The 27,903-nt window shown below is 41.3% G+C and overlaps 1 protein-coding gene and 1 long non-coding RNA gene across 2 annotated transcripts in view; both read right to left on the reverse strand.

Moving 5' to 3' along the window:
- The window catches only part of KLHL29 (kelch like family member 29), a 430,669-nt gene that overhangs the window by 229,060 nt on the left and 173,706 nt on the right, over positions 1–27,903 (reverse strand). The gene's annotated exons all lie outside the window — the stretch shown is intronic.
- Positions 4,414–27,238, reverse strand: LOC309528346. Its single transcript, XR_014217691.1, has 2 exons — positions 26,846–27,238; positions 4,414–4,682 (listed from the first exon to the last, which is right to left on the reverse strand). It is a non-coding gene; the product is annotated as an uncharacterized lncRNA (long non-coding RNA).

Consider the following 27,903-nt stretch of genomic DNA (forward strand, 5'->3'; position numbering starts at 1 on the left):
TCTGGGGTTTGGGGAGATGTGGGTTTCCAGATGCTACTGGATGACAAGTCCCATCATCCCTGACCACTGACCATGCTGGCTAGGGCTGATGGGAGTTGGAGTCCAACAAGGTTTGCAGGGCACCCCTGTTTATTTGGTTCAATTTAAACAACTGTCTGGACTCAGTGTTTTACCAGAGAGTAACAGGTTGGTGGCAGCGGGGAAGTGAGCAGAGTGGTGGCACAGGGATCAATAGACCGCTAAACGTCCGAGGACCCTGTGTGATCGCTACACATGTATTCTGGAGTTCCTGCCACTGGTGCGAAACAGTGCCACCACTGCTCTCCCTGGATTTCCAGTGAAGAAGCAAAAGGTAAAAGGGGGTGCTTCTAAAAGCTTGATTCCCTTTCCTCTGTTCCCAGCCATTTTTTTCCATAACACTGCAACTATGATCCAGAAAAGAACGGTGGTGACGAGTATGCGGTGGAAAAGCTAAGCACAGAACAGCCCTGGCTTTTCAGCTGCAAATTGGGAGGGAGAAATGGGAGTGCCGAGATAAGTTTTGGCAGCTGGGGGGTTGATGGATGAAAGGTTAACTTTCTGCATGCAACAGCTTCCAAAAAAGATACTAAGAATACTCTGATCAGTCACTGAATATAACAAGCCCCGCCAACTTGGGAGTGGGGAGACTTGGAAAACTGGCCAACTGAAATTCCAATGGCTGAAGTTATTCTACTGCAACTGCTGTTCTGGCACCAAGTGTTGTGAAAAGGAGATGCACGGTGGCAAAAATATTTGCAAAGTGTCCACCCATTCAGTTCTATGTCCCCTATCAGCTTGTGCGCTTGTAAGAATGAATTTTCACTCTACAAAACCAGTCAAGGCAAAGGAAATTCTCAGGCTCAAACCATAAAACATGTAGCAGGTAACATACAGAAAGGATAATTTGTTGGAATGTCTCTAAGGTCACGTAATATATGACGGAGACTCTGTCTAGAGAAAAAGGATGCATGTGCAGTCTACCCGATGCATTTATTCTGCCATAAATACACAGAACTGGAAGCACAAAGTTTTGTACTTTCTGTAAGGAGTTATATTTTGTTATTTTCCATTACATATGTTCCAGCTCCAAACAAACTAACAGATGGGATTAAGGCCATCTCTTCAGGTCTGCCAAGATGTTTATTGTGTTAGGAGAGAGCTGGGCACATCACCTGTTGACACATGGTATTACGTAGCCATTTGTCAAGGCATCTGACAATAAGAATTTCTGGAGTAGCATGATCTTCGGAGCAAGAGGTGATTAAGGCTGGCAAAAGAAACTGGAGTGAGTGGAAGGGAAGGGCTGCTCTTTGTTCTCAGCCCTCTGCGGAATGATCTGCTTTTAAAACTGCAGCTTGTTTGTGTTTAACTGATGTTGATTTTGCTTGCTAAGTTTGCTTTGCTCTGTGTTTTGTTTTTAGGCTATTTAATTTTGTGTCGTCCATTTTGTGTAAGCTGCCAGATGGACTTTTGCAGAAAGCTGAGGTATAAATTTATAAAGAAACATGTCTTCCAAGCCCGAACTGAAATTGTTATAGAGGATGGAGAAGGAGAAAAGGGAATAGGTAAGGGGGTAAGTTACTCCAGTGCACCCAACTGTTTAATTATTGGTTTGGATCCAGCTTTAGTCATGATGACAGTTGAACCATAGGAATCAGTGAGTCTAACGTAAGCATGATTTAAGTCTGTATCTGTTCATTGTTTCTGGCCTATTGGGTAAAGATGAAGCTACATTAGGCAAACCCCTTACAGCAAGGAAAAGAGCTGACAGAATGTGAGAGACCATGGCCCAGTTCACATGTAACGCTAAACCAAACCATGAACTAGTGCAAATGTGTGGGCTCCTGGTGAGAAGATTGTGACCACTTGGTTTCTCCTCTGGTTCTCCTGCTGCCATGATGCCGTGACCTAAGCCTTGGTTGGCTTAGTTACAGCCAAACCTGAACTCCCTTTTGCAGGGCATATACCTATGCTTTTATTATGTAGTATTCATCTTCGCTATACAGGCCACTCACAACTTCTGCGCATTTAACTTGTGCAAATTCAGCTTTACATGCTTGCCTAAAAAATAATAATGGGGGCGGGCGTCGGGGAGGGGGGATTGGCAATCCTGCCTGCTATTGCACTCACATTGGGGCAGGGTTTGGTGGTATAGGGAGAGTGTGTTTTGAATATACAGTGGTGCCTCGCAAGACGAAATTAATCCGTTCCGCGAGTCTCTTCATCTTGCGTTTTTTTTCGTCTTGCGAAGCACGGCTATTAGCGGCTTAGCGGCTATTAGCAGCTATTAACGGCTTAGCGGCTTTAAGAAAAAGGAAACAAACTCGCAAGAACTCGCAAGACGTTTCATCTTGCGAAGCAAGCCCATAGGGAAATTCGTCTTGCGGAACGACTCAAAAAATGGAAAACTCTTTCGTCTTGCGCGTTTTTCGTCTTGTGAGGCATTCGTCTTGCGAGGTACCACTGTACACAATTTTGGTTTTATGTGCTATGCCTGGAACATAGCACACACACACACACACACACACACACACGGCAATAGATTGAGAGTCAACTGTAGTTTGCATCTCTGGGGCTCATTTGCCTGATCTGCACAAACAGGGGACCAGTTACATTGTTTTTGTATGGTACTATTTCAGCGTCCAGTGATGGTGGTGGTTTTGTGGGGAATGCATATTTGCCTACTCATCTAAAGAACCCCCCCCCATTCCCTAGCATGTCAGAGAATGGATGTGGTATAAGCCTGTACCCAACTAATTATTTATTTGTAAGGTCTTGGGGGGTGAGCTGTGCAAGGGTGGATATTATGATACCTCCTTCTCTACCCACAAAGATTGCAAATACTATTGCTCAGGAACTCTTATTGTATAATCTTCTACTGGCATAAGCTAGGCCCTAGTATCTCTTTTATAAACCTCCTCCCCGCTTGTATCCTCAGCTTCATTTTTAGGGTTGCTTTTTTTAAAAAGTCAGAGTCTGTCTAAGATGGCATGACATAAAAACCTGACAAGAAAGAATGAAAGAAAAAAAAATTTCTAAAGCAATCTCTCTGGAGAATCGGGTCAAAGCCCTCCCATTGGCTTTTAGCAAGCGGAAGACTTGAAAGAAAGCTTTATTTTAGAAATTTAGAGACTGTACACAATATTGATAATTGTTTCCTTCTGTTGTTGCTGTTGCATTGATTTTAATCCAAGATCTGCAGTGCATCAAAGAGAGGTTTGTACAAGTTCCTTTAAAGGAAAGTTTTGATCTTTTTTGGGTTTTTTAAGTCTCAGAAACTGCCTGGAGGAGTAGCATCCACAAGAAGAGCCAACAATCGTGGAGTATAAAACAGAAAGACGTAGAATGTCAGAAGACGACGAAAGAACTTTCCTCTCTGGTACACTGAGATAGTCAAAGTGGGATAAAGGGGAATTAGCAAAACACTGTATTCCACAAGCATGTGGGCCTTAAAAGGAAAAAAAAAATCCTAAAAACTAAAAGAAGAAGAACCTTGCATTGTTTCTGAAATGTTGATGTTTCATATGGTACTAAACAACATGAAGTTCACAAAATCAATAGTGCCAATAGAAAAAGTCTCTGAGCTCTAAGTGAAATGCAGCAGCGACTTCAGCACGGTATTTACAAGACTTTGTGCATCATCATCGCTTGGATGGTGAAAAGCAAGCCAACTACTGTAGAATTTTAAAACAAAAAAGTGACATTTGCAAGGAAACTGAATAAATCTAGCAGGTACTCGGGCCTTTCTCCAGCACTAATCAGAACACAAGGGATCCTTGTGAGTAGTTGGAGGGTTCTTAACTCCCCAAAGTTGAGCTTTAGAATTATTGCTCTAAACAAAAGAGGCAGCATTTTAAAAAGTGTGCATGGTTGTCAGGTACGACTCCAATTCTAGTTTTCCTCCAGTATATGTCTCTTGAAAGGGATAGGAGGCAGAATGCTAATCCCACTCCTCCTATCTCCTTGGCAATGCAAGAAAAGAGGCAGTATTCCTTATTTCAACTGCTGCCTATCAATGAGGCCTTCTGCACTGGCAGGTGATCTACTTCAATACAATCAGTGTCTTAAGCATGTTTCCATGACCCGGGACTGATTCCCGGCCAAGCATACCTGTATGCGTTTGTTTTGCTGTAGATATTTGGAGAAACTTGAAAAGTCAGTTTGTACAGATGGCTCATTATGAAGCTCCAAGTAACAGAACTTGACAACCTGTTCGCAGGCCTCCTAAATGTCTGCACAGCCAAAAACCCCACAGCTATAGTTACCCTTGGGTATACATTTCATGCAGATATAAGCCGTTCATGGCATGAAGATAAGAGAACAGAGCAAAAGAATGGGAGATTGTGTTTGAAGTAGTACTTTTGGTAAGCATGCTGACACAAAGCTCTGGCCTGATGTCTGAAGTCTGATTTTGACTTTTCCAATTGTTTTCCTTGAGATACAGTTCCCATTATCATGGTCTTTTTTTTGCTCAGTGCCTTATAAGGCATGTTTTATTTATCTCAGAAAGATCCTTTATGCTCTTGTGTGAATTCCCATTGTTACGGCTCATTTTAATTTCCTTTAAAGCTCTTGGCTATTCTTCTGATGGAAGTATAGCGGCCTCTGCTAAGTTCTTTTCCACGCTGCTATCTAGTGTTTCTCTATGTAGATACGCAAAGCTTCAAAACACAAGCAAGAGTCAAATTAATCCATCTCTTTCAAAGCTAGCATATACATAGAGAGTGTATCTGTCAGAAATTATAAATCTTTTCATTTTATTTCAACCACTTGGGTTACTAGACCATAGGCATGGCAGAAATAAATACTTGAATTAACCCTAAGGGCAGACCCTCCAAGTGACCCTATTTTCCAGGGACAGTCCTGGATTTACAGAAGCCGTCCCAGTTTCTGATTTGATTCCGGAATGTCCGTCCCTATTTTCATTGAATAAACATTGGAGGGTATGGAGTTATGCAACCCCCGAGCCATCAAAAGGCAGCCCTGTGTAGGCAAGGTATTTTTAATGTTTAATGTCTTCTTATGTTTTAATGTATGTTGTAAGCCACCCAGAATGGCTGGGGCAACCCAGTCAGATGGTTTGGGTATTATTATTATTATTATTATTATTATTATTATTATTATTATTATTGAATAGGACATCCCTATTTTCATCAGAGAAATGTTGGAGGGTATGTAAGGGCAGGATTAATCTAACCAGCTTTAAAAGCGGAAGCCCTGTGCAAAAACTCTGCTTGCATAATGGGGCCCTCCCCCATGCCCTTGCCTCCTGAAATTGGCTGGGGGTGTGTGGAAATCCTACAGAAGAGCACGTGGTGGTGGGAAGAGCAGGTATCATAGACTCATGGAATTGTGGAGTTGGAAGGAACCCAAAGCAGGAATCACAGCTTCTAGGTAAAGGTAAAGGTACCCCTGACCGTTAAGTCCAGTCACGGACGACTCTGGGGTTGTCTGCTCATCCCGCTTTATAGGTTGAGGGAGCCGGCGTTTGTCCGCAGACAGCTTTCGGGTCATGTGGCCAGCATGACTAAGCCGCTTCTGGCAGAACCAGAGCAGCGCATGGAAACACCGTTTACCTTCCCGCCGGTGCGGTACCTATTTATCTACTTGCACTTTGACGTGCTTTTGAACTGCTAGGTGGGCAGGAGGTGGGACCGAACAACGGGAGCTCACCCCGTTGCGGGGATTTGAACCGCAAACCTTCTGATTGGCAAGCCCTACGCTGCTTCTACATATGCACAAAGTCAAGGTGAGGAAATGCCTCCTTATTAAGTTGTGTGACTTATAAAAAAAGTTGGAACTACCTCCTACCGTCTGGTAAGCTGCAGTTCTTGCAAAAATAGAACGACTGGGAGAGTGCACCATTGAATTCCACTATATATATATAATCCTGCCCTTACATACCCTCCAACATTTCTCTGATGAAATTTGGAATAAACCAATTAAACAGAGTGTTTACAGACCTAATATAAAGGCAGTTTTCATATGCCCTCCTTAACAGTTATGCCTACTTGGCATCCAATTCTATTTTGCTCTCAAGCTCTTTCTATAAGTAAAGGAGCACATTTTAAATGCCCTCATATCTCTCTTTCCATGCTGACTGTGGCAGATCTAGGCAACAGAGCAATGAGTTGTTTAAAATAGCAGACCTTGAAAATACAACTCCCTGAAACATTAGCAAGTACAAATTTCTCAGTATATGGTTGTCACTGTAGATCAAACATCACTTACCTTTGCGGAAAAGCCACACTAGTATTGTAGATCACAAAAATGTCTCAGAAGATGCCAAAAGGAACATGGCTGGCTAGGTGTAACCCACTATTAAGAAGTTTCCTCAGTTTTCTGAATACTGAATACAGACCTTAGGATGCCACTAATACTTGAAAGTGGCACATTTTTCAAAAGAGACAATGCCTCCATTTTTGCTTCAACCTCATAAAATACTGGGAAGAGACTACTATCCCAACACAAATGAAACAAAAGGGCAACAGACTATTAAATATGGCCACATACATGCACGGTGGGGCTAATTCACACTATCAGTTGGACTAGTATTTATCCATTGTAATAATTTCTAAAGAAGGTTTGACCATGCAAAAATATTTCACAATTTTATTAAACTGCATCCTCCTCCCAGAGAGCATGCGTTGCAGTAATCATCAAGACTGACCTCACTGCTGTTGTGGGTGGGAACAATTGGATAGCCACAATAACCCGATTGGTGGTTCCTCAGTTGCTGGGGTAAATCTGGCCAATTGGATCATTTCATGCATTAACTGAGGGACCCATATATACCCATATAGACCCATATATGCATGTTGCGCTGAGCTTCCTCTTTTTCGCCTCGTGCATCGGATCACCCACCCTCCCTCCCTATATTTAGGGTTCATCATGGCCTTGCTATGCCATTGTGGGTCGTCTACTTTTGGGGCATGGGCCCAGTAGGAATTTTCCCATTTGGCTGATTGGCTGGTGCTACTTGGGTTTCGCCTGCCATGCAGCAAATCGTCACAACTTTGCAAGGTTTGGCGGTTAGGCATTGGTTTAATGGTGGTGGAGGGGGTGTGGATAGGCTGTGCCCGCCCCTCCAATGCTAGGGTATTCCGTTAAAGGAATTCAGGTGCTTGCCTTGCTTTTGTCCGATCCCCTACCAGGGGTTAGGACCATGCGAGAGCCCCTGGGAGCATTTGAGGTGAGCTTGAGTCTGAACCTGGTCCAATTCTCCCCCAGGATGTTTTCCCTTACTGACGTCTGCCAGAGTCCCGGTGTCAGTGCTGCCCTGCTGAGGTCAGGTGCAGCTAGTCGGGAACCAATGCCTAAGCAAACCACTCACAAACTGTAATCAATAAAGTTGTGGCCAAAATTATGCCAATAACCTTAAACTAAATTCCGTGTCAAGTGTCTCTTTATTTATTGGTGGAGGTCTTGGGATCTTAACACGCAACTCCCTTAGTACTCCTATGAGCATTAGCTTGGCAGTGTTCCTCATTTTACAGATATAGAAAAGAAAGTTCACAACTGAGCAAAAAAATCTAACCCCATGCCAGCTGAAGACATTTTGCTGCCTGAGGCAAAGCACAAGTCATTCTCTGCCAAGAAAGAAAGAAAGAAAGAAAGAAAGAAAGAAAGAAAGAAAGAAAGAAAATTGCGAGCACACTGGAAGAGAGGCCCATAGCCAGACTGCTGAATTGATAGACACAAGTAGAGCTTAAACTCAAAACAAATCTGGCATTGTGTGTGAATGTGTGTACAGTGGTACCTCTGGTTATGTACTTAATTCGTCCCGGAGATCCGTTCGTAACCTGAAGCATCACTTTAGCTAATGGGGCCTCCCGCTGCTGCCGCGCCGCCACTGTGCAATTTGTTCTCATCCTGAAGCAAAGTTCTTAACCTGAGGTAATATTTCTGGGTTAGCGGAATCTGTAACCTGAAGTGTCTGTAACCTGAAGCGTATGTAACACAAGGTGCCACTGCACATCTACATTTATATAAAACTCACAACGCCTTTCTCACTAGAAGTCACATAGACAACAAAGCACACACATGGAAGCAGGTTCAAATGCCATACAAAAGATAACAAAAGAAATCGTTAAAATCAGATTTTGTCCTGCACTGTTATGTAAATGTTGGTGATCAATCAGGTTAGACTTCCAAGGGAGTAAGCAACAGGGTATGTGCACTTATGCAAGTAAATATATAAATGTCCCACAAAGTTTTAGCGATATAATAGTGATGTCTTCATTATTCTCAAAAGCAGACATGACATTATGTTCTAAAACATACCATCAAAATGCTACATTATAGTATTATATTATATTAAAGTGAATATTGATTTTTTAAGGAGTATCATTCATCTTAGTGTCTGAAGACTCCCTGAACTAGTGGTTTAATGCCAACAAACGATGCACTAGTGAACATAAAGAGACTATAAATGTTGCACTGCCAGATCCATAGGCATCTTTTTGTGATCTCCGCACTACATTGCATTATTACGATTCCATTTTTGAAACCATTGCTGTTATGTGAAATTTAATCCTCAAACTGTAAGGGATTGTGGCATTTTCAGTGCTTTAGAAGCTTACTGGGGAAACTCAAAGGTTTTCTTTTTCTTTTTCATTTTCTAAAAAGGTCCTGACCTTATCAGGTCTGGTTTCCCCTTTCGTAAATGCACTATAGATCTTTTTTTTTATGACGTAATAGAAAGAACAGATGACCAATCACCAACGGGAGGCAGAAAACCAAAGTTTACTCTGCCAAAGATGGCGCCTGATGCTCTAATCAGGTAACATAGGAAGCACTTGAAGTTGCAGCTCCCCATTATGTTATCTTGGATATTAAAACATGCCACATTTCGCATTATAGGCGCATATAAATGTAAAGGTAAAGGGACCCCTGACCATTAGGTCCAGTCGTGACCGACTCTGGAGTTGCGGCGCTGATCTTGTTTTATTGGCCGAGGGAGCCAGCGTACAGCTTCCGGGTCATGTGGCCAGCATGACTAAGCTGCTTCTGGCGAACCAGAGCAGCGCATGGAAACGCCGTTTACCTTCCCGCCGGAGCAGTACCTATTTATCTACTTGCACTTTTGTGCTTTCGAACTGCTAGGTTGGCAGGAGCAGGGACCGAGCAACGGGAGCTCACCCTGTTGCGGGGATTCGAACTGCCGACCTTCTGATCAGCAAGTCCTAGGCTTTGTGGCTTAACCCACAGCGCCACCCGCGTCCAATAGGTGCATATACATGGCATGAAAATGTGCATTAAAGTGCTGGATGTGGCATCATTTTGGGTTGCTATACACACAATGTCATTCTCACGTCACCCCTGTCCCATGCTATTTGTGACGAGAATTCACTTCTCAAGTGCTTACTGCCTACATGTGTAAACAGACAGCATCTTCTCAGCTGACCTCCTGTCAGGGGTGCCAACTTGAACAAAATATTTGGAGGCCCCAGGTAAGCCCCCCCCCTCGCAAAGTGAGGTGCATACGCACATTTTGAATGGCAATGCCCATCAACTGGGGGGCTGCCCCCAAAAATGTTTTATTGGGAGTGGCAAAGTGACCTCGGCCTCTAGGCATTAGCTCCTATGCTGTTGTTGGAAAAAGCTTACAAGAGAATTTGCCTTGGGATTATGAAACACAGAATATGTAGAGATAATAACCCTTACCAGAACATCTCTATTGTTCAAAAACGTTCTGCATACTTTTAAAGAGCAAAACAGTTCAGACCATAAATAAAATTATTTCCATGTGATTTGTATGTACATCTTAAAACTTAAGGCATTTAATGGATCTAATATAGTCAAGGAAGAAGGCTCACCAAGAAGTAGACACAGGTAATGACTGTGGTCATGAGGAAGAAACTACTGCAACAGAAAGAGGAGATAAGTAGACAGAACCCTGCTTCAGAAGTTGCAATGGAAATTGAGCAAAGCAAGCGGGAAATGGTACAGGGTTTCCCTGACCCATCAATTTAGCCCTGTTTTACATGTTTGGGTATCTTGAATTTGTCTTGTATTCACTTTTATATGCTTTTATATTGCTGTTTTTAGGTTGTGTTTTTGTTTTAACTATATAAATTTTTTTTAGACTGCATCCCACGCAGAGATTTCTAGAGCATTAAGTGGTATATAAATATATTAAAGCAAATATTGCATTGTTAAATCTATAACGAAAGTGTGTGATTTGATCACTGTTCTGTATTCTTTAAAAAAACTGCTGTTAATTGCTTTGGGACTTTTTTTTTAGTGGGAATATATATTAAATAAATCTAAACCCAATAAACCTAACTGTGATCCTACTAATTGCATGTGCAACTGGTTCTTGTTGGTGTCAATGTTTTTACATCAGCAATGTGAAAAACCATAGCATGGGTACTCATGGGTACTCTCTTGAGGGATTGCTGCTAACCTATATTTTATTTGCAAGGTCAAAATAGTGCAAAGACTCACGCTCAAGCAATTTCCAAGCTCTGAACACTTTGCTCCTGTATTTATTGATTTAAAAGATGGGAGTGCTGGCACTGCTATTGATAAAACTACCTTTGTTTGAACTGAGGTGCAGAGAGAGAAGAATCTGAAGTGTGTCTGATAATTGGCTGAAAATCAACAGATAACTACAGAATCTTAATAACTGGAAGGTCAGCTGTTCCAACCCCCTTCCCTAAACTCAGGCACCTAGAAATAAAAAATGCTCCATTAGATTTTGGAGGGTAAACAGCTCTTCCAAAGAGTTTGTCACAAGCCCAAGAGAGTCTCATCCCTGCCACTCAGGGAGCTACTCAGAGTTGCACTTCCTACTTTTGCTTAAGAGGAGATACGAGTAAAGCAAGTTGCCCTTGCTTGCAGTGAGGAAGGTGGGTGGGTTTCTAGTTGGTCATTACCTCTTTGAGGTCGATAATTGGCTTAAACTCTGGACTTCCTGTCTGCCCCAGTATGGGAAAAGGGGAGGAAGTGGCAGAAACCTTAAAGGAATGGCTTTCATCACAACCACACGCTCATGGAACACAAGTGGCTTGCTATACACCAGGACGCCAAATTAAAATTTAAGAAAAATCTCCGTTGCTCGTGAAGTGAACGAGGCAAGTGCTTTGGTATTTACGAACAGACTAGGGTTTGAACAACTGCTTAATGTCAACTGTCTTGTAAGTCTCTGAAGAGGCGCATCTGAGACTACTAAACCTGCACTGGTTCCCTGCAGAGTATGGTAGGATAAGGAGTGACAGAGGAGCTGTGTCTGCCATGGCAATTAGGCAAAGTTGAACCTGAATGGAGTCAAGGAAAGGCTTCTCCTTAACTGAGCGAGCCACTAGCATGGTTGTCTCGTTTTGGAACATTCCTTCTTCTCAGACATTTCCCCTACTTGCTTTTTTTTACCGATTTCCAAACCATAGCCATAAGTTTAAAAAAATGCTACACAACAAGCCACATTAAATTTTCATAAATGAACTGATAGAAGTCAGCAGCCACAGCCTTACCCACCCTTTCACTGTTTCCAGTCCCTTTGGGAATCAATCTGGACAAAAGTGAGGTAGTCAAAGTAATCTAGTTAAGAGCTAACTTTCTAGCAAAGCCGGTAGTTTAACCTGCACAGTATTTTCCACATACAACCCTGACACTGTATCCATTGCATCACAAGAAGTTATTCTTCAAGAAACCAGTGTTTGCAAACCAACTGGTATAAAAACAACTGAGGTGTTAAAAAAAACCAGAACCCTGAAAAGAAATTGCCCTATTAATATTTTATATGACTTCTGTTTTCTTTTTAAATGGCATTTGCACTGGCAAGAGCAAATCTGTTCACCAACAATATAAATGCTTGCATCCTATCTACAGTCCCCTATGCCTTTAGATGGCCAATATCTGACACTTAGGTTCACTATGTAAAAAAAGAGAGGCAATTTCAGCCAACTTCTGAAGTTCACAAACTGGGTTCAGTGGAACATATTCCCAGACAAACACATATAGCATTACTACCTTAATTTCAGAAATGCAGCGGATGCAGGTATTGCCCCTGTATTCTTACTGGTTTTTCAGAACATATCATCTAATGAAAAAACATGGCACTCAAAGCATGTCAAAGCAACAGGAACAAGACACATACACATGCAAAACAACAACAAAAAAAGAACAGAACATTGTCATAGGCATGTATGTTTCACAAAGAAATAAAACAAAATACATGAATATTTCTTGAGAGAATGATGGATATCAGCTCCAAATAGAATAAATTAAAGACTTAATGCTTAAACATTTAATAATATTTGCAGATTTGCCAAGCTCGTATTGTTGGTTGTCTGTAAAATGTACTAAACACCATGAAAATAATAAAAGGATGCCAAACCATATAAAAAAGAGTGTGGAGATTCTTTTCCTTGTATGGATTCTAGTTGGTGTGTGATCCTTCCCTTACCACATAATTGGTATACTCCATAATGATTAACACCATATATCCTACAAAAGAACTTGGGTTGTTCCCCATTGACTAGCAACAACCAAGCAAGCTGCCAAATAAGGTTTTTTTTAATACAATTTTTCAGTATAAGCATCAAAAATATTCAGCAACATGAGGTAAATTGAACAGCTATTTTAAACAGCTGGCTGTGAATGGGTTAGTGTCTATGCAGGCTAGAATTAAAGAGCCCTATATATTAATTATGGGGTGGGGTTAGGAAAAGGAGCACAACAAACTACTTTCATCAGCTAACTTAGAAACAGGTAAGAGGAGATTTAATAGATTCTAGACTTGTTGAGGCTGAATAAATATCTTGTTCTATCCCACAGTAGTGCTTCAGGGTTAAGCATATTCAGTGTCCTTTATAATCAAGTTGTCAATATACTGCCTTGGTGCTATACATTGATTTTCTGCCAAAATACAAGGAAGTTATCCTTGTGTGTTCAGTGGCTTGGCTGCAAGTTTATATTTTTAGACAATAATCTTTCCTATCACCCACACACTACTGTTTCACCACACTCAACTTCTTAAAAAAAAATCCCTGTTAGCATTTAGAAGCATAGATGTAAATTTAAAGGAGCAGTTTTAAATTTATGCAGCTATTACCACTGTACATTCTAACCTTGGGAAAGGACAGTCTAAAACACTCGAATAAAAAAAATGTACACATTAAGCTTAAAACAGAAGATTTCCCTTGGACACCCAGCTTGACAAAATGCTTCACTAAGGAATGGCAAGAAACTTCTACCTGAGGCAACAGAAACAACATTAATTACAGAATGTTTATGAGAGCATTAACCACATGAAATGGGGTATGAAATACACCAAGGGTGTTCAGAAAAGAAAAAAAGCGTAGGCAGTTGCACAGTCTACAAGCATTCCTTTAGAGAAAGTTTTGTCTGAATCCAGGAATGAAACTTGTAATGCGTAACTTATGGAGCAGTCACACTTAGAATATCATGCACAATTCTGGTCGTCCCTGGCCCTCCACGAGTACCTCATTCCTCAATCTGAAACCAAATGCCCCCCACCTTGAGTAAAGGTAAAAGGTAAAGGACCCTTGGACGGTGAGGTCCAGTCAATGGTGACTATGGGGTTGAGGTGCTCATCTTGCTTCGGGCCGATGGAGCCAGTGTTTGTCCACAGACAGCTTACTGGGTCATGTGGCCAGCCAGAGTGCATGGAAATACAGTTTACCTTCCCGTCGCAGTGGTACCTAGTTATCTACTTGCACTGGTGTGTTTTTGAACTGCTAGGTTGGCAGAAGCTGGGACAGAGCAACAGGAGCTCACCCTGTCACGTGGATTAAAACCGCCAACCACCTGATCAGCACCTTGAGTATTCCACTTGAATTTACAAACTTTTGACGTTCTGTAAAATACTGAACCTTCCACACTCACTCACTCAGCCAGTGTGGTGTAGTGGTTAAGAGCGGTAGTCTCGTAATCTGGGGAACTGGGTTCGCGTCTCCGCTCCTCCACATGCAGCTGCTGGGTGACCTTGGGCCAGTCACACTTCTTTGAAGTCTCTCAGCCCCACTCACCTCACAGAGTGTTTGTTGTGGGGGAGGAAGGGAAAGGAGATTGTTAGCCGCTTTGAGACTCCTGAAGGGGAGTGAAAGGCGGGATATCAAATCCAAACTCTTCTTCTTCTTCTTCTCACTTCCAGTGAGGAGCATCAGAGTTTGGAAGTTCAAGTGGATAACTCAAGTTGGGAGGGGCAGGGAGATTCATTTTCAGACAAAGGTATGGGTTCCACCAGTTCCAAATGGCCTGGCAGAGAAGGCTCTGTCCCTTTTTCTGCAAGCCTGCTGTATCCCTTTCCTGGCTCTGACGCAGGAACACATCCCACACAAGGAACTATTACAATGACTGGAGTTCTTTTGGGGGGCAGTGGAGATGAGTACTGGGGGACTGCATTATCAAGGCTTATAAAATTACACATAGTTTTTTTGGGGGGGATTTTCCACCAACTCACTCAACCTGAGGTCATCCCATTTAGCTAATTAGTGGGTGCTTCAGGACAATTAAAGAAGGATATTGACAAGCTGGAATATGTGCAGAGGGCAACCAAGATGATCAAGGGTCTGGAAACCAAGCCTTATGAGGAACAGTTGAGGGAGTTGGGTATATTTAGCCTGGAAAATAGGAGACTGAGAGGAGAGATGATAGCCATCTTCAAATACTTTAAGGGTTGTCACATGGAGCAAGCTTGTTTTTTCCTGCTCCAGAGACTGGGACCCAAACCAAGAGATTCAAGGTGCAAGAAAGGAGATTCTGACGAAACATCAGGAAGAACTTTCATTTGTCATATATATTTTTTATTAAAGCTTTTTTGATACAAGATAAAAAAGGAAAGAAAAGGGGATCGGATTCTGTCTGTTACATAAAAAGAATTATTCAAAACATTCACTCCACGACAGCATCCAACAAATCCACTTTCTATAAACCGGTATTTTCCCAATCTTCAAACCCAAATATTGCATGTTCATCTTCCCTTTCACACAAAAAGTCCAAAAGGGGTTCCCAATGACTAATACTGTTAAATGTCAGCAATAGCTTTTCTCCAATTAAACGTATCGACTTTGCCTCCAACAATTTCAGCAACCATGCCTTCATATTAAACAAGGGTAAATCTTCCCCTCTATGTGCATATAAGAGTGTCTCCGATGTAAGCACACATTGAGACAATATTCCCTAATCACTGGTCCACACTCAGTTCTGTATCTTCAACTTCTATCAGGTTGAACTTTCTGACAGTAAGAGCTGTTCGACAGTGGAATGGACTCCCTCAGGAAGTGGTGGAGGTTTTTAAGCAGATGTTGGATGGCCATCTGTCATGGATGCTTTAGCTGAGATGCCTGCCTTGCAGGGGGTTGGACTATATGACCCTCTGGGTCCCTTCCAACTCTACAATTCTATGATTCTATGAAATCAGTAACCATAGACACATACAGTGGTGCCCCGCAAGACGAATACCTCGCAAGACGGAAAACTCGCTAGACGAAAGAGTTTTCCGTTTTGGAGGTGCTTCGCAAAACGAATTTCCTATGGGCTTGCTTCGCAAGATGACAATGTCTTGCGAGTTCCTGCTGTTTTTTTTCCTCCCCCCCCGCTTTTTCTAAGCCGCTAATCAGCTGATCCGATCAGCAGATAAGCCGCTAAAAGCCGCTAATAGCGCTAATCCGTCAATGGGCTTGCTTCGCAAGATGAAAAAACCGCTAGACGAAGAGAATCACAGAACGGATTCTTTTCGTCTTGCGAGGCACCACTGTACAGAGAAGTGTAAATGTTTTAAGACCAACCTGGGTAAAAGGAAGAAAAAGCAGGTGTCCATAATGGCCCACACACTATGGTGGTTGTTTTTTAAGGGGAAAATTATACTGCTTGACTTTGAAAGAACAGACAGATTTGATGCTTGTATCTTGAAAACGTCTTAACCTTTGATAAAAGATGCATGGGCCAGGAGAAAAATGTTTGAGCAGCAATGAAAAGCTATAAAACATGAGACAAAGAATAGTTATAAATGTGAATGAATGTAACAAGCTAGCCAAGGTGTTGAAAATCAATATTAGTACTTGGAGCCATCATCATTATTTTTACTGCTCCTGTAAGTAATCCTGTCGTTCTAATTCTGTCAGTGATATGAACTTGGGAAGCAAAGCAAATACCGTATTTTTCGCTCTATAACACGCACCCGACCATAACACGCACGTAGTTTTTAGAGGAGGAAAATCCGTAGGCATGCCACCCGTAGGCATTCCCTCCATAACACGCACAGACATTTTCCTTTACTTTTTAGGAGGAAAAAAGTGAGTGTTATGGTGCAAAAAATACGGTAATTAACGGAGAAGGTCTGAGGTAATTGAAACACTTGACCTGTTTAAAAGGAGAATGCAGCTCAACACAGAGATGGAAATTGCAATTGCCATCATTCCTGAAGAAGAGAACGGATAGATATTTTGCGTTCAGGGAAAATGAGTCTCAGTGGCAGCTTGCGTAGCTAGAGATTCAGAAACTGGTGCCACGGCTGAGAGGGATATCAAGCGGCAGGAACCTGATGCCCTTACTGGAGAATAGTGTGAGATGGCAGCATGGGGGTTAAAAAAACTCAGCACTATGCAGGCACAAGTCTGCTAATTGACCATTTTTCTTCATTTATTTTACACATGTGTAGTCTGCCTTTCTGAACAAAGCCCTCTCACGGATGCAAAAATAACTAGCAACATTACATTATATTAAAAACCAAAACCAAAAAGCTAAAAGCGAGCGGCAGTATTTTAAAGTATCTTCATCAAGCCTATACTGTACTAAACTGGGCAGGGGAGCTGAGCAATGAAGGCTTGTGTAATCTTGTCTTCCACAGGTAATCCAAGAAGATCCCCAAACTATGGATCTGTGCATTCACTGGTTTTCTCCTAATGTATTTTAAATAATTTTTTTTCCAAGTCTGTGTTTTGCTCCGATGTTCTTTTTTCTGTGGGACACGGCCTGTGACCACAAGATATGCAGGTTTAACAAGACGAGAACTATAACTCTGTTAATGCTGTCAGTTTTGAAGCTTGTGTAATAAAAAAGGTTGTGTTGGCAGAGGTTCTAAATTTAAATCTTATGATCTGTGCAAGTTTCTAGTATTTTGGTTTCTTTGATAGAATTTCAATAGTGGCTTTGTGATAGTTGCTCTTTTTTTACAGAATGCAGTTGCTGTTAGTATACTAAGCCAGTGAAAAGATACCACTACCACTATTATTATCATTTATATGCCGCCCATCTGACTGGGTTGCCCCAGCCACTCTAGGGGGCTTCCAGCAAAATATAAGAACACCATAAAACCTCAAACATTAAAAACTTCCCAATACAGGGCTGCCTTCAGATGTATTCTAAAAGTCATAATAGTTCTTAATGAGAAGCTTTTAGAACAAAATGCCTCTCTAGTTTTCCTTTGTTATCAACAGTTTCCTAATATTTTTATCTATGAAATTATTTTCATCTATACTGATCATCTATATTATGAATAATAGATATATTTTTCTATTGGTCTTCACTGCCACAAACTTGCAACAGTCTGACCTCACTTCCCAAAGATGAATTCCTCCATTGTCTCCTGAGACAGACAGATGTCTACAGTCAACAATGGTCATAATGGTAATTGGGATGCAGGTGGTGCTGTGGTCTAAACCACTGAGCCTCTTGGACTTGTTGATCAGAAGGTCGGGGGTTCGAATCCCCGCAACAGGGTGAGCTCCTGTTGCTCTGTCCCAGCTTCTGCCAACCTAGCAGTTCAAAAGCACACCAGTGCAAGTAGATAAATAGTTATCGCAGCGGCAGGAAGGTAAACGGCGTTTCCGTGTGCTCTGGTTTTCGTCACGGTGTTTCGTTGTGCCAGAAGCAGTTTAGTCATGCTGGCCACATGACTTGGAAAGCTGTCTGAGGACAAATGCCGGCTCACTTGGCCTGAAAAGCGAGATGAGCGTCGCACCCCATAGTCGCCTTTGGACTTAACTGTCCAGGGGTCCTTTACCTTTACCTTTTTATAGTGGTAATAATCAGCTGTGCTTTCCACAGTATCAGAAATTATTACTTATTATTTCAATGGTTAGCATTCAAAAATGTGTGTGTGTATATATCACACACAGAGTGATATTAAAAACCAAAATGCTTTGTGTTGACAAAGTCTGTCACTTCCCAGGGTCATTGGAAATAATGAGAACTTTAAAAAATCCACTTTCCCAGGGAGAGTGGGGAAAATAAGTTGAGAGTAATTGGGGCAGGGGAGGAAAATAATAATAATAATGAAAATGAAAATCGGGGAAACATGAATGGTTTTTTAAGATATTGCAGTGTCTCTGAAATATTACTTGATAATAAGCTGCAATGTGGCATTATTCCCCTTTAGAATTTAAGTCTTTATACATCAACAAGGCCCCTGTAGTATCTGAATAATAACCCTTCTTTCTCAGGAAGGAAAGTATACTGAATCATCACACACAATACTGTAACAAATTGGGGAAGCATGTGGTGGGGGGAGGCAGAAGGGGATCATATCATAATTATAATTTATAAGGTTCTACAGGGGAATTTAATGATAAAGTCACAGTAAGGCACACTGAACTTCTATTTCTTTGAATCATTCCCAGCAGACAAGGGAAAAGGTGAAACTGCTTCTGCGTCTGTCAGCTCTTTGCACATTAAAATGAACAGTTAATGAAGTCAATGCAGCTGCTGAACAATATGTGTTTATAATGAAGCTGCTGTAGTGATCTGACCTGCAGGTTGGCAGACCTAATATGCTAGACCCATTGACAGAAAAGCAGATAATGGTTCCCCAGCACTCCTTATCTCCATTCAAAAGACAACACTGGATTTCACTAATCAAGGGCTTGTTTGCCTCTAGGGCAGATTAAGCTGCTCAGAAATTAACAAATTTGAAGTCAGCTTTCTAATTAAAAGCTTTATAAAGAACCACTCTTATTCTGTATAAGCAATTCCCAATTAAAATTTCAAGCTACAGCACATGGCCATAATCTCAAGACAGATGACTTTCCACGGAAAGCCAACCTCCCCCAAATAATGCATTTTTTTGTACTGTCCAAATGTAAGGGCCATCATGATGCTGATCTCCAAGAACAAGCAGGTACTCAAAAAGCAGCTCAGAGAAGATTTATTTTTGCACTGACTGGGGCCTATGGGAATTGGTCCAACAACATATGGAGGGCTACATTTATTTATTTTATTTATCTACAGAATTTCTACATCCTTCCCCCTTCATCCGAGGATCACAAGGTAGTCTTCAATATAAAAGCACAACAATGCATAAGATAAAAACAATAAAAACACTAGTTTTTCTTGGGGGAAGAGGAATGTTTTCATCCGGCATCTAAAGATATGTAACAATGGTGCCAGGCGAGGCTGCCCAGAGAGAACATTCCACAAGCAGGGAGCCACCACAGAAAAGGGCCTCAGATAATGATTGCAGGTTCCAGGATTCTTCCTATGAGAAGAGGCGATCCTTGAGGTATTGTGACCTTGAGCTGTTTAAGGCTTTATAGGTCAAAACTAGCACTTTTGAATTGGGCCTGAGATGGTGTTATATATATGTTCGTTGCTAGACTCAATAGATCAGGCAACAGTTGCATTGGGAGCCATTTCTTCATACAAATGTATTCAAATACTTATTCCTAGCTCTCTAATGCTGACATTCTGTTTTACTTTTCCACAATGGATATGATGGAGAACTTCTGTAAATGCTGAAAGGGGTGAACCATTCCTTCCTTCCTTCCTTCCTTCCTTCCTTCCTTCCTTCCTTCCTTCCTTCCTTCCGTCCTTCCTTTTATTTGTATGCCTCTTTTCCACAAAGAAACACACACACACACACACACACAAAATCATGCTCAAAGCATCTTACAATGAAGAAAACAGAAACACATTTCAAACAAACACTGCTAAAACAATTTCCTAAAAATATATGGCAAAACAATAACATAGTAACAATTCCGTAACATAGCAAAACAATCATTTCATAAGAACATAGCAAAACAATCGCAAATATAATAACATGCAAAAATGTATGTTTCAATACTATAAATATAACAATAAAATTTAAACAATACACAGTATCCAATAGCAAAAATAAAAAGGAAGCTTCAGTTTCACCTTAGTCCTAGAAACATCCCTCCAGTGATGTTGCTCAGTGTACCTTTCCTGCAGTAATTTGAAAGGTTTCCAAGGGCACTGGGTGGTCAACATAATGTGGCCAACTGAACTCTGGTTTCAAATATCTTAAGAGCTTTTCTTATGAAATAAATATTTACTGATCAGATTATTGACTCGAAAAAAGCTATCTTTTGTTGAAATGTTGCCATTTATTGTGCATTTATGTCAGCCCCCATGGCTTCCAAATGAGTCGTATTTCCATGCCTTCCTTAATATAGAACTGCTTGTCATTCAGTGGTGCACAATACCCCTTTGTAGAGACATAAATGCCTAGCAGCAAGGAAAAGCCTGACAACGACACCACGGAGCCAGCCGCGCTTCCTACCAGTCCTCTTTTGTACAGGATAGTGCAGGATGCCACCACCTCTGTGCTCTGCTTTGAACGGAAGCAGACGAGAGTGCTTCTGTTCAGAGGTCAAGCCACCCTAGTAAAAACAGTTTCAGCGAAACCTGTCAAGCTGTAAAACAAAAATGCAAGGGAGAAGCAGTTGCTGTGAAATGCTTCTTTGATACTACAAACGGCAGTATTCATGAAACACGCAACCTCTTCTTTTTTTAAAAGATGTTCCAAAAGATCCAATGGTTAGAGTGAACATTTTTAAGTCCTCAAAGGGGAGGGGAAAAGGTTGCATGCTCAATTCTCATGCTTAAACTAATACCTGGATGATCCAAAACAGATGTCTCTCTTGGAGCTAGCAGCTCCCAAATTTTTTTTTTTTTTGCAAGACATTTCTGGGCACAGCGGCATGCACTTAAAATTCAAATCCATTATTTATAAAGCGCAATGAAATTGTCTGAATACATGAATTGGGAATGTGGGTGAGCTGTCCAACAGTAATGCATTTAAACAGCAACACCTGATTTGTGACAAACATCCATTAATTTGGGGGGAGGGGGAAGAGTCAACCCTCTGCCCAACTTGCAAGGCTGCAAGAGACTGCCTTTCAGATTCAGCTTGAGAAAAAAACAAATTAGACTATGAAACAAACCAATATTTAACTAAACCTTAGAAGGGTAAAAAAAAAAGCCAAACCAAACTTACACAAGGTGCACTCTTTTATCCCAAACTAATCAATCTAGAACACCACCCCAGACTTTATCCTAAGAAATCATTAGCTTGGATTAGAATCCCCGTGCCACCCTCTTGAAAGAATTAATCCTTCACATAATTCCATTTATTGACACAATCAAGGTGATGAAGACAAGCAGCACGATTTTGCTTCCTGTCCTCAAAAGCATACCCACAGTCCTATATTAATTGTGGTTGTGGTTGCTTTACAGTATATTAGCTTACATGGCATGTTCTACAAACTGATCCACAATTTTACTGCTCCTTGGAATATCCACACCTCCCCAATGTGGATTGCCATCCATCCAGCCATCCATTTTTCATTTAGCCTACCTCACTCTGTGGTAGGTGGTTCAAGTATATAATTAATAACAGTAACTTAATCCATGCTGAGATACAGTGAACATACCGTATTTTTCACCCCATAGGGCGCACCGGCATAGGGCGCACCTAGGTTTTTTGGGGGGGGGGCTCCCAAGGGTTGCGGAGAGCTGCTCGAAGCCTGGGGCAAGCTCCGCTGTGCTCCCCAGGTTTCGGGCTGCAGGCTGCTGTCCGCAAGCCTTGGGAGCCCGCGGGAGTTCCTGCCCAAGGCTTGCGGATAGCTTCCTGAAGCCTGGAGAGCGAGAGGGGTCGGTGTGCACAGACCCCTCTCACTCTCCAGGCTTCAGTGAAAGCCTGCATTCGCCCCATAGGACGCACACACATTTCCCCTTTATTTTTGGAGGGGGAAAAGTGCGTCCCATAGGGCGATAAATACGGTATCTAAAAATGAGCTCACAGTTGCATGATGCAGGTCATGGGGAAGCTGACAAGACGACAAGCGTTTACACAGCCAAAAATAAGAACATTTTATTTTTAGAATCGTTTAATTTCCTTACAGCAGCTGTGGGGAACCTTTGAACCACAATTCCCATCAGCCCCAGCAAGCACTGCTAATGGACAGGGGTGATGGGATTTGTAGTTCGGCAGCATCTGGGAGGTCAATAGTTACCCATATCTGCCCTACAAATTACTGGGTGCCAATTCTAACGGAAAGATTTTGCTTATTTGTACAGGCCACATTCATATAGGCCTTTGAACTTCTTAAAGGTCAGAAAGGAAACACCATCATTTTCCGCAGCTTCATACACATCTGCCACAATCTGTAACATTCATTACATGATAAGCCAAAAGTGGGACTAAGAGACCAAGTAGCAAGGGTAACTGAGTGGTTGGATGAACATGTACACCATATACAGTGGTGCCTCGCAAGACGAAAAGAATCCGTTCCGCGAGTCTCTTCGTCTTGCGGTTTTTTCGTCTTGCGAAGCAAGCCCATTAGCGGATTAGCGCTATTAGCGGTTTAGCGGATCAGCTGATAAGCGGCTTAGTGGATCAGCTGTTAAGCGGTTTAGTGGATCAGCTGATAAGCGGCTTAGCAGATCGGCTGTTAAGCGGCTTAGCGGCTTAGGATCAGCTGATAAGCGGCTTAGCGGCTTGGGAAAGGGGGGGGAGGAAAAAAACCCCGCAGGAACTCGCAAGACATTTTCGTCTTGCGAAGCAAGCCCATAGGAAATTTGTTTTGCGAAGTACCTCCAAAACGGAAAAACCCTTTCGTCTAGCGGGTTTTCCGTCTTGCGAGGCATTCGTCTTGCAGGGCACCACTGTAGTTGAAGTTTAAAGAACTCCCCTAGACCAGTAGTTTCTCGGTCAGCCAGAATAATCACAATTAAGACTGTATTGCCTTTGGTTGACTTGGCTCATCAGGAGTGTTTTCAGAGGCAATTAATCGTGAACTGCCATCGTAGTATTCTATGTCAGATTGGGCAAAGGTCAGCTGGACTCATTCCTGAATGTGCTTTTAAGAGACATCCAAGCTGTGTATAAAAGAAGCCTCCAGAGGTTTCTTTCAGAACTCCCAACTGAATCAACTGTAGAAAAGACTAATGCTCGGGCCTCAACCTAGCAAATAATTTAGGAAATGTTTAAACTTTTTTGTTGTTGTTGTCCTCCATGTCTTAAGACTTGTTGTCAGTCCTATGAGAGATCACTGGGATATCAGCAGTGGGGTTCTAAAAGCCTTTAAAAGAGATGCAAATACAAATAAATTAAGCCAAAATAAAGATTCCAGAGGAAGTCAGATGTTTACAACACTGCTTTATAAAAAACTAAAGTTTATTGTATTGCCATTGTTTATAGAGCATTTGCATCAATTGCAAGACAATTTAGTTGATACCAATTCCTCTCGGCTCTTAACATTTGCTTCTAGTTGTGGTTTGGGGAAGAATCCAATCTGGGACCAGCCAAAAATGGAGACTACCTCTGAAATGCAGAAAGTTTCTGGATTTTATCTTTTGGGTCACAGAGGAGTACGCAAGAAAATGACTGTGACTTTTACTGTATCCTAAAATAATATATGAAGACAGGAGTGCCTGGCGTGCTCTGGTTCATGGGGTCACGAAGAGTCGGACATGACTAAATGACTAAACAACAACAACAAAATAATATATATTAGACACAGTTAGTGAATCATATGTTCTGTCTTAATTCAAGCTCCAAATTTTACTCCTCTTCAATCGGGACCAAATTGTACCAAGTTCCTAATTTTCCATGGTGAAGTCATGACAACATTTTGTTGTTTTTTAAAGGGAAACATTGCATTGGAGATAGCAGAATCTAAAATATACCTTAAATAAGTATATATAAGTGCTCATTCTTACAAAAAGGTATTTAAAATTATTTGTCTAAGAGATATTTCAGTGTTCATGAGCAATTATTCTGAGACACTCAGAGAGAGGGAAATCCGTGATTTTCTTGATTCACAGTCCAGTTTGCAATAAATGGGTCTCCAAGGAATAGGCTGACCAAAACACTGCCATCTTGACACAGAAAGGCATTCAGACCCCAGTTGTCCGCTGCAAACAACATACATTATCAGACGATAAAAGGAACAATGATTGAGGCATGTCCTGCTGTGGGCCCAAAGGTCTTCAACATTAGCACAGAGTTTCTAATCCTTTACCATTTTCTCTAGCTCATTTCCCCCACTTCATATTTGTAACAATGATTCTTTTTAGCACATGCCAGTATGAGTAACTTTATTCTTCCTTCTGATCTGCTTTTATAGAGAGGCTTGTGTTACCCGGGCGGCCTATAATTCATTAAGCCAAATTTCCTTCCATCTGGTGGAGGCTTACACAGTTGTTGAAAAGCTGTCACTATAACCTATTGTCACCGCAACCTTTTATGAACCAAACTACATTTTCTTGTCAAAATGCATTTCAACGGTCCTGCCAGTGCTTACTTTCAATTATTTCCTTTATCATCAGATTTTGAGCACTGGAGGACTTGAGATCATGTACTGGAGATAAATTTTCCCATGACCATCCGACGATTATCTAATATGCAAACACGGCTGGATATTTTAATGGAAGCTGCGTAGGAAGGTTCAGATACAGTAGGTGCACTTCAGGAGGCATTAGAGAACAAATCTGCACTATTATTCATTGACTCCAGGCATAGAAATAGAAGAATTCTAAATAAGTATAATGGGAGGAACCATCACCATCTCTTTCACTTGCAGAGGAAAGGCAAACATGGTGTTCCTCATCACTGTTTTATGAAGATATATACACATGAGAAACCAACTGAAACACAGCTTGCAGTTGTAATTTAAGAGAGAATGTGTGGAAGCCTTGTGGAATTTGTTTCGTTTAGCAGAAAAATGTGCAATACTTGAATCCCAGTCTTGTACTGATACTGAAAGGGTGCAGCTGCCACCCTCAAACTCTAACAAGAGAAATGTTTCGCAAAGAAATGATGTGCAGGTTATGCATATGACAACTGACAATGCTGTCTGGTCAAAGGTTTCCATTATACTACATGTTCGGCTAAAATCATCCATGTAGTTTTTATTGCTGTTGGCAACCATCTTGAGAGACAATGGAGTACACCTCCAGGGGTGAAGTGGAACCGCTGTGTTAGCTGCACTGAAGTTACCTCCCCGGGGCACAAGTCTGGGCAGTGTGTATGGAGGTCCTGGATTGCCCAGATGACAATATCCCCCTCTCAGCCTCACTGATGTGGTCCAAAGGAAAGCAGACCAAGATGCTTGGCACCAGCTTGGCTGCAGGAACTGCTGGAAGGACGTGTATATGGTGGAATCCAACTGCCTTAGAGAGTCCATTCTGGATTTGTATATGGTTTACTCCTTAGCCTTACCTTCTCCCTAAGATACCCACAAGGCAGTGGAGGTTTAGGATCAGATATTTCCTTTCCTAGATGGGCTACCTTTCCAGGTTGATGAGCCCCATCTGCCACTCACTTCCCTCCTACAGCATGTGCAGAAACCCCCTCCTTGACTGTTGGCCCCACCATTGGTTTCTTCCACTCAATCTTCCCTAACACCCCATACGCTCTATGTTTTTATATGATTTGGTTAATTTAAGGTACATCCAGTCAGATTAAAAAGTCAATCCTCCGGTTAGGACAAATTTTGTACTAATTTTCAGAATTTGTTGAATTGGGATGAGAATGGGTGTTTTGTTGTGGTCCTCACTGGGAGATTAGTTACTTACCTCAGAATAGTTTTTTATAGTGGAATCTTGCCTTCCCCTCATATTTCACTACATTTAACTAATGGATAAAAGCACAGTAACTTAATAGGGTAAGTTCAACAATCACTTTCTAACGAATTCAGATTTATTTTTAGCAATAGCTTGTACAGATTCTAATACCAGTCATTTTGAGAAGAGTATAGGATTCAAAGCTAATCTGAAATTAGTATGCATTTAAAGGATTATACCCTAAATGATGACAACTGATATGTTTCTTTAAGAGCAATGTTCCTTAGCTGAGTATCTTTGGAACATTACGATCATAAGCCATGCTTCTGAACATTTTTACTCTGTTGCCTTAAAAACATACTCCCACAGGGTGCTGTTAGCCTATTGCCATAGGCAATGAGAAACTTTTTTTTTTTAAATAGACTAATGCTTCAGAGTCTCACAGGCTTTCCTAGTAATTACATGTACCCTGAATTTCTTTCACATAGAAATATGCATATAGATGCCAAAAATGTATTCTATGAGCACCTGGTGTATAAAACACCACTCTTTTAAATTACTTATTGGAGGGCGAATTTAAAGCTGCTCTAGCAGAAGTCTTAACACAAGTACTTACAAAATTCAAACTTGGAATGAAGAACTAATACTGAACATATCTTAGCTATATGGCACAAAAAAAGTTACCTAAGAAAAACAGCCATGTCACAATGATTAATGGAGTGGGGGGAGGGGAAGAAGGGCAAGACTGTATAAACAATCAATGGCTTTTCCATTTACTGGAAGGTCAACTACAATACACTCATTGATTCTATTACAAAGCAATGTTACTACTATTGTTTGGAACAATTCTGAGGGAACGGAATGGGAATCCTTTAAAAAGAGCTCTATGTATTTTATTTTATTTTATTTAAAGGAAGACAATACAATTGGGAATAAAACGTTCCTGGGTCGTGTGCAACTGTCTCATATGCTATATGTTACAGTGTCCAGAATACGAAAGACCTACAATCTTTTTTCATTCATACACACCAATACTTCGCATGTATACCTGACACATCTGATCAGCCTGGACAGGCTTTAATGTGGCACCACCACCCGTCCCAGAATGCTGTTGGGCTCAGGTCTTGTTGCTGGCTCCCCATAGGCAATCTGGTTGGCCATTGTGACATCATGATGCTCGACTAGATGAGCCTTTGGCCTGATCCAGAAGGCTCTCTTATATTCTTATGTGATCTAGTAGTTTTAAAAAAAAAATCAAAATAGACTGGCAAAGGCACAATGGGGAAGCTTGAAAGCAAGACCTTGGGAAATCTTTCTGGGAACTCCTACTCCTCATGAATTATTGTTTTAATTTCTTCAGCTTACCTGGTATAGATCTTTGTGGAGTTTAAACAACACTCATTAATAATACAGACCACAAGAAAAGTTGAGTAGCTTGAATCTACAGAGAAGTGCACAAGTAGCACACACAGAGATAATTAAAACCATATGGCTCATGGTTTTAATTGCCGTATTTTTCCATGTATAAGGTTCCCCCCCCTAAAAATAATGTACAAAATTTGGGGGCATCTTATACACAGATAGATCTCCCCCCGTTTTCTTAAATCGGAGTCCCCCCAAATAGGGGGTGTCTTATAGACAGAAAAATATGGTAATTTGTCGTGATTCTTAGCTGGAAAATGGTATTAAGTCCATATCCGGCTCCTCATGTTTGCTATTTTACCAGTTCCTAATGGAGAATTACAAGGGAACCCAAACCACAAAAACTATTCTTGCAGTAAGAAGAGAAGAAAAAACATCAGGAAACCCAGAAAGCTAAAAACCTAACTGGAATGTATTCCAAATACCTTTTATTCAAAAGCATGCCAGTGTTTTAACCAGTATTCCTGTGGATTTCAAGGACCAGTGAAGCAGAAAGAAAACAATCTAGTGAGACTTAAAAGTAACAAATCTCTAGGACCAGATGTATATTATTAGAGGGTATTAGAGAAGATAAAGAAAAAACTTTTGGCTACTGGCATTCATCATTTTAAAGGTCTGATAAAAATTCAGATGGAATTAAAAAGAGAAATCGGGAAATACTGTATATTAGTATTAAATGAGATA

This window comes from Podarcis vaucheri, assembly GCF_965113315.1.
Source record: "Podarcis vaucheri genome assembly, chromosome: 3".
Classification (NCBI taxonomy): Eukaryota; Metazoa; Chordata; class Lepidosauria; order Squamata; family Lacertidae; genus Podarcis; species Podarcis vaucheri.